This window comes from Gracilinanus agilis, chromosome 1, assembly GCF_016433145.1.
Source record: "Gracilinanus agilis isolate LMUSP501 chromosome 1, AgileGrace, whole genome shotgun sequence".
In the NCBI taxonomy this organism is placed as follows: domain Eukaryota; kingdom Metazoa; phylum Chordata; class Mammalia; order Didelphimorphia; family Didelphidae; genus Gracilinanus; species Gracilinanus agilis.
The window spans coordinates 99,982,611-99,989,241 of record NC_058130.1 but is presented as its reverse complement, the minus strand read 5'-3'; the positions used below and the strand labels follow the sequence as shown (position 1 = coordinate 99,989,241).

General features: G+C 45.0%; 1 protein-coding gene across 1 annotated transcript in view; it reads right to left on the bottom strand.

Annotated features, from left to right (window-relative positions):
* Nucleotides 1-6,631, bottom strand: part of PLXNB1 (plexin B1) — a 66,025-nt gene that overhangs the window by 34,360 nt on the left and 25,034 nt on the right. Inside the window, exon 2 of the mRNA XM_044684656.1 lies at nucleotides 5,791-5,851. The gene's annotated coding sequence lies outside the window, so the exon portion shown is untranslated. The remainder of the gene's footprint in view (nucleotides 1-5,790; nucleotides 5,852-6,631) is intronic.

The following is a 6,631-nucleotide window of genomic DNA, read 5'->3' as shown; positions in this document are numbered from 1 at the left end:
AGAGACAGAGAGACAGAGACAGAGAGACAGAGAGACAGAGAGAGACAGAGACAGAGAGAGACAGAGACAGAGACAGAGACAGAGACAGAGAGAGAGAGAGAGAGAGAGAGAGAGAGAGAGAGAGAGAGAGAGAGAGATCTAGTTAGTCTGGATATGGAGGCCTATAAGGAAAGGGTCTAGATTAACCTCTACTTGGGCCATCCTTTCCCATGTCTTTTCCATTTTTTAATTTTTTTTTATTTTCAGTTTCTCCCTACACTCATCTCATTCCTTTCTGCCATCCTGGATTTTCTTTCCTTTTATGCCCAAATTCCTATAAAGAGATATGAAAGTATTGTTATCTCAGCTTTCCTAGCACCCTCTCCCTTATAACCTGGCTTCCCACTCCACCACTCTACTTAATCTGTTCTTTTAGAGAGATTTACTAACTGTTAAATTCACTGGGCTTTTCTCAGTCCTCATCCTCTTTCTCTTCTCTGCAGCTTTTCCAAGATTGTCTCTCTTCCCTTAGCTTCTTTCTCTCTTGGCCTTCTTCCCAACTCTCTAACCATTCCTCAGTCTCCTTTACTAGACCATCCTTTTTCCTAAATACGTATCTCTCAAAGCTCAATCCTGGACCTTTTTCTCTACCCTCCCTTCCTTGGTGACCTCATCCACTTCAATAGATTAAATTATCATCTTTATGCAGCTGCAATTATCATCTCTAGGAGTCCATCTGTTGCCTGGAGACCTTCAGGCTAGCTTTTCAGCCACAATCTTTCCATCACTGAGCCAAAATAAATCCAGCCTTCATTTCTCTCCTGAACTCTAGTCCTGCAAGTGCCTGCCATCTCAAGCTGAACATGAATGAAATAATGAATGAATGAAAAGTATTTTTAAGCCCTTCCTATTTGTCAACAATGTGCTAAGCCCTAAATACAAAGCAAAAACAGCCCCTGCCCTCAAGGAGCCTATATTCTGATAGAAGAAACTTCACACATAGAAGAGTAGTGACTAAGGAGGAGTACTTTGGTCTGAATACAGGGATGGTAACTGTGGTCGAAGGGATGTGCCCTATGACATACCCATGTAAGAACAGCAGAGTTGATTTGCTCATGGTTCATGGTACCACGAACAGTCTAAAATAAGATTCATCATCTTTCCCATCCTATTCTCACACAAATCACATCTTCCAAATTTCCCAGTTTCTATTGAGAGTACCACCAGTCTTCTAATCAAACAGATTCATAAGCTCAAACTTTTCCTTGACCCTCTCCTCTCCTAACCCTGCCCCCAGACAAAACCAGCTGCCAAGTCCTACTGATTTTAGCACGACTCATATCCATTTCATTTTTCTCTGTTTACATAGGCACCACCTTAATTCAGATTCTCATCACTTCATGCCCAGGCTACTATCTACAGTCTCTCCCCTCTCCAATCCATCCTTTTTTGTTTAAACCCTTAGCTTTTGTCTTAAAATCAACATTGTGTTTTTGTTCCAAGGCAGAAGAACAGTAAGGGCTACGCAATGGAGGTTAAGTGACTTGCTCAGGGTAGGTAATACAGCCAGAAGGTGACTAAGGCCAAATTTGAACCCAGTATCCCCCATCTCTAGGCCTGACTCTCAATCCACTGAGCCACCCAGCTGCCCCATCCAATCCATCCTTAAAAAATAAAAAAATAAAACTTCTTAAGTCACACAATGGACTATTTTGCTCCCCGACACGAAAACCTTCAATGGTTGGCTATTGCACTTTGAGATAAAAATACAAATTCCTCTGACTGGCTGCCAGTCTTGTCATTTCTGCCTTCACAACATCTCTCATGTACATTCCCTTCACTCCATTCAGAATGCCACAGTCCTATTTCAGGTCTTTATCACTTCTCGTCAGAATTATTACAGTAGTTCTCTAACTGGTCTCCCTGCCTTAAGTCTCTCCCACTCCAACCCATCCTCCACTCAAATGCCAAAATTATTTTCCTGAAAAGTTGGTCTGATCATGTCACCACCACCCTCGCACTAGGATGGCTTTTACCTCCTGGAACAAATATAATTCTGCTGGCATTTAAAGTTCTTCATAAACTGGTCTCTTCCAGCCTTACCAGACTTCTTTTTTTTTCTTACCAGACATCTTACACCTACTTTTCCTCCATAAATTTTATGATCCATCTATACTGGCCTGCTTGCAATTTCTCAAACAGGATGTTCTCATCTCTCATCTCCATGCCTTTGCATTAACCGTGCTCCATACCTACATAGTTCTGCCTCTCAGCCTTGATTTCTTAGATTCCCTGGCTTCCTTCAAGATTTGGCTCAAATTCTCTCTTTTGCAGTGGGAGGCTTTCCTGGTTCCCCCAGCTGTTATTGTTTTCTTTCAGATTACTTTCAATACTATGCATACATCTTGTATGTATCTAGATATTTGCCAGCTTTTTCACCCATTAGAATATAGGCTCTTTTCTATCTCAAAAATAGGGGAGGGGAGGCAGCTGGGTAGCTCAGTGGATTGAGAGCCAGGCCTATAGACAGGAGTTCCTGGGTTCAAATCTGGCCTCAGACACTTCCCAGCTGTGTGACCCTGGGCAAGTCACTTGACCCCCATTGCCTAACCCTTACCACTCTTCTGCCTTGGAGCCAATACACAGTATTGTATCCAAAATGGAAGGTAAAGGTTTAAAAGAAAAATAGGGGAGGAAAGGAAGAGAGACAATCTGGATCTCAAATTTTCATAAAATGTGTGTTAAAAAATGTAATTACAGAGACAGCTAGGTGGCTCAGTGGACTGAGAGCCAGACCTAGATTTGGGATGTCCTGGGTTCAAATCTGGTCTCAGGCATTTCCTAGCTGTGTGCTCCCAGGTAAGTCACTTAATCCCTATTGCCCACCCCTTATTGCTCTTCTTCCTTGAAACCAATACATAGTATTGATTCCAAGATAGAAGGTAAAGGACATTTTTGGTTTTTTTATTGTTTTTACATGTAATTAGGGAAAATTTTTTTAAATAAAATAAAATATTAATTTTTAAAATATAGGGTCCTCAAGAGAAGGGAGTAGGTTTTTTGGTCTTTCTCTGTATCCTCAGTGCCTAGCACATAGTTAAGTGGTTTATAAATTCTTGTTACCTGACTGACTGATTTACAATGTAACTAGATATATAGATAGACAGAGACTAGATATATATACAATATAATTACAATATAATTAGAGCCTGCCTTTCTTTCCTTATATCCTATTATTCCTCTGCACGCTATCTCTTTATCAATGGAACCAGAAGAGAAGCAGCTACCTGTCTCAACATTCCATTCACTAGTTGCTCCCCACACCCAGAATGCACTCCTCCTCCCTCATCTCTACCTCTTAGCATCCATATCTTTCTTCAAGGTTTAGCTCAGATGCCACCTCTTTTGTGAAGTCTCCGCAGTTGCCTGTGTTCTCTACATCTCCAAATTGCTTTGCTAGGTATAGGTTGTTTCCCCAAAACACACACACACAAGCCAGAGGAGAGGCACCGTCTACTTTTTGTCTTTGACTATTCAAGGCCTGCCGAGCAGAGTGACAGACCTTTAAAAAATGTTTGTTGAGTTAAATTAAATAAGCAAATAAGCAGAGGGGAAGGGAGGGAAAGGGGGTGCGCTAGAGAGGAAGGAGTCACAAAATCAGGGTCCTTGTGATCAGAGCTGTCTCGACTTATAGATGTTAGTAACAAGTCATGGCCAGAATCCTAGGTTCTCCCCCAATTAAGTCCAAGGACATGGGGAATGAAAGGACACTCAGAAAGGAATGGAGGACTAGAGTGGGAGGTGGGAGGGAAGTTCAGGTTAGATGTTAAATCATGGTCAGAAGCCTGAGATTCCCCAGAGCCCAAGAATGTGGAGAATTCAAGGACACCTAGGGAGGAAAGGAAGGCTGAAGAGTGGGAGATAAGAGGAAGAGGGGAAGGAGGGAAGAAGGAAATGTTTTAGTGTGAGAAAAGGTCAGATGTCATTGAAAAATTATCTTCCTCTTGATAAGGGACTCAGAGAAGAGGAATCTTCATTTTAACTTGGGTCAGAACAAGAGGAAAAGGACAGGTAGTGACAGACTAATAGTCAGAATGAAACATGTACTTTTAGCCATGGTCAGTGTAGGAATTTGTTTTGCTTGGCAATGTTTATTTGTTGTATGAGGGGTTTTTCTTGTTTTATTTTGTTTTCAGGAAGAGAGAAGTGAGGAGTTAAAACTAGGGATACTAGTATTAGAATACAAGAATTCCTGAAATACTAGGGATTTAGGTTAGACCTAAGGAAGAACTGGTGAGAGATGGGGGTGGCAAATATTTCTAAAAATAAGTAACCAAACCAAGCCTTTTACTAGAAACTTAGAACACCAAAGTGATTCCCCTCAGTCTATATGGTCATCCTGCCTGGAGGCAGAGAACTGGATGAGATGGCCTCCAGGGAACCCCTATAACCTGAACCCTTGACTCACACCCAAGTATGAGGCTCTCCCTGCCATTCCCTAGCCCTAGCCTACAGGGAAGTAAGGCAGGAGGCAGGAGGCAGAAGCCCCAACATAGACACCAGGGGAATGCTTCATCTTCCTTTCTCCCAAAGGGACAGGAAAGCAAACAACAAACCAAACACCACCAGCATCAAGGCACCAGGAGGTGTGAGATAGGATAAAAGGCACCCAGAGGCACAGAGAAGGGAGGAAAGGGAAGAAAAAGGGGAGGGGAGGAGAGCGAAGAGGCGATGAGGAAGAGGGGAGGGGAGGGGAGAAGAGGGAGGGGAAGGTATCCCAACCCCATCCTTCCCACAACTTGACATGCTTCCTGGACAGAGGGACAAGGATGTGAGGACATGTATCCGGCCCAGCTGTGACAGAGGCTGAACAGGAGGGGGTGGAGGGAGCGAGGGGGACAGGCGGAGCTTAGTCTGGATAACTAGGACCAGTGAGCCAGTGTGGGAAAGTAGATAATCACAGGTCCTGGGGACTATCAGTTGCATCAATAGACAGAGAATCAATCAGAGAATAATGTGGGAACTAGGGGTAGTAGTAAGAGACCTTGTTGGATGGAGGAAGAAGTAGGAATGAAGGGATACCTGGCAAAGAAACGAACTTGCTGATCTCAGGAAGCAGGTCAATGATTTAGTGAGAGATAATGGAACATTTAAGGGGATTAGGGCTTAGTAGTGCCAGGCATTCATACATGAAGTACATGAAGTCCCCATAAACATTGCCTCTCACTTTTCCCAGCAGACATGACGGCCGCAATCCCCACAGGAAAACCACCATTCTGGCTGCCCCTCAGACAAGAATCAGTTCATAACTCCCCCAGGGAACACCAGCTCCCTGATTCCAGCTCTCTCCAGGAACATCAGCTCCTGCTCCCCCAGGGAACACCAGCTTTTCCAGAGAACACCAGCTCCAGGTTCCCAGCAACCTCAGGGAACACCAGCTCCCAGTGCCTCCAGAGAATAGCAGCTCCCACCAGGAATACTATTCTCCCTACTTCCCCTGAAGAATACTACTTTCCCTGTTCCCCTGGGAACCATTACCCTCTCGATTTCCCCAAGGATCACTAACTTCTTCATCTCCTCCTAGGGCCACCAGCTCCTACCTCCTCTAGGAGCCACTAAGACCAGATCTCTAAGGTGACCATCCATTCCCAGATCACCCAGAAGACTACCACCCTTTCAGCTTCCCTCAGGAATTATGTATGCCCTTGGGCTCCCACATGGGGCAAATGTAATTCTGGGGAGCTCTGCCTCTGGGCTCCCCCAACTCAGATCCTTTCCATAAATCCAAGTGGGGCCCCTGGCTGAGCTTACCTGGTAGAGCACGCAAAGCAGGCAAACAGCAGCATGGCCAGTATGGATCAGGTCACCTAGGCTGGAAAAAGAGCACATAACGAGTTTGAAAAGCTGAAGTCACAACACTGCTCCCTGCCACAGTCAGCAAGGATGGAGAAGACGCCTGAAGGTTATCCTAACACTGCCCATAGGAGGGAGGGAGGGAAGAGGGCCACCCCACCCCTCGTAAGGTCATTACGTAGGGTATACAGGAGGCTGTGGTCAGGCTTTCCCCTCACTGTCCCCACAGAAGGCTGAGAGGCAGTGAAGTTAGCTTGGAGGACTGCCACTGCACACATTCCAATGAGGTGGGGGTGGGGGGAGACCAGGGTACTGCATTCCAGAGTAGGCTACTGCTCCCATCCCAGGACTCCAGAACTGCCTCCCCTCTCCCCACACCTCCCAGGCAAGAGAAACAAGGAATTACAAAGTCCTCAATTTCCCTGAACCCTCCCCCACACCCCCAAAGGAAGCTTTACACAGCCCTGGAGACAGATATTTAGGGGATCTCTGGGGGAGAAAGCCCAAGGCATGTTAATCAAAAATAGAGGGGGGCAGGTTTTAACCCAGAGGCCCTCATCCAGCAGCTCTTAACCTTTCCTGAGTCCTGGACCCCTGACTAGTGTAAAGCACTTCTCCGAATGATGTTCGGGGTTGTTTTTTTTAAGTTGAAGGGAATGCCAAATTTCAGTGAAACGTTAGAGAAAATAAAGGTGTCATTTTTTCCCCATCCAAGTTCACAAATTATATAAAACTTTGGTTAAGAATCCCAGCCCAAGAAAGTCTAAGACTGTGTGTATGGAAGGATGGGGGGGGGGGG